Source organism: Limulus polyphemus, unplaced genomic scaffold, assembly GCF_000517525.1.
Source record: "Limulus polyphemus unplaced genomic scaffold, Limulus_polyphemus-2.1.2 Scaffold101368, whole genome shotgun sequence".
NCBI lineage: Eukaryota > Metazoa > Arthropoda > Merostomata > Xiphosura > Limulidae > Limulus > Limulus polyphemus.
The window spans coordinates 1-826 of record NW_013766964.1 but is presented as its reverse complement, the minus strand read 5'-3'; the positions used below and the strand labels follow the sequence as shown (position 1 = coordinate 826).

The following is an 826-nucleotide window of genomic DNA, read 5'->3' as shown; positions in this document are numbered from 1 at the left end:
CCGATCTTTTATTTTGCCTTCTGGTAAAAAAGAAACCTAAGACTGAAATATGTAATGTTGCAACATAATTTAAGTTTGTTTGTTTTAGTGCAAATCTACATAAATGGGCTCTATCCACCGAGTGTATCGAAACCTTGTAGCATTGCGCTTAAAAACTAAACCAGCTGGATATAACACATATTTCTAGTGTAACATCCAGTATTCTATGAAATGATACCCATGAACTCTAATAACTTTATAATGCACATACAATACAAATGAGAGCTTTCTTCAGTTTAGAAACGAAATTAGAAAAATTACTTAAATAAGTGCTTGTGGTGTAGTGATCATCATATTCGCTTTACACGCGAAAGGTCCCAGGTTCAATCCCTGGTAGGCACAAAGTGTATTTTTAAATTAGCGCGTTTTGCTGTCTCAGAGTACAGACGTGTTTTTTGATCAGTTATGATTTCATGTTTAGATAGTGACTTACTATTTTTGTTTTATCGCGTGGTGTAGTTTTTGTTTTGTGATTTTAAATGTGGAAGTTTCTGGACTTGGTTTATTAAGTCCAGAGCTTCTGTTGAATCTAGATTTGTTCAATATGGTTCTTTGGAAGATATGAGAAGAACAGTGTTTGTGGATTCTCTTAAAATTAATCAAGGACAGCTTGTACAAGCATTTATTTCACAGTTTTGTTCTGCTTCAGTTTCATCTATTGTCACTTGTCCGGGGGACTATGAGGTTACATTTATATCAAGTGACTATGTTGAATTTGTGGTGCATTCTGGAATGATCATTCATGGCGAATATCTCACTGATGAAAGTTACATACAGAGGTCTCAGC

At 34.6% G+C, this 826-nt stretch overlaps 1 non-coding gene across 1 annotated transcript; it reads left to right on the top strand.

Moving 5' to 3' along the window:
- The first annotated feature begins 308 nt into the window (after positions 1 to 308).
- Positions 309 to 381, top strand: Trnav-uac. The gene has a single exon. It is a non-coding gene; the product is annotated as a tRNA-Val (tRNA).
- The last annotated feature ends 445 nt before the right edge of the window (positions 382 to 826 follow it).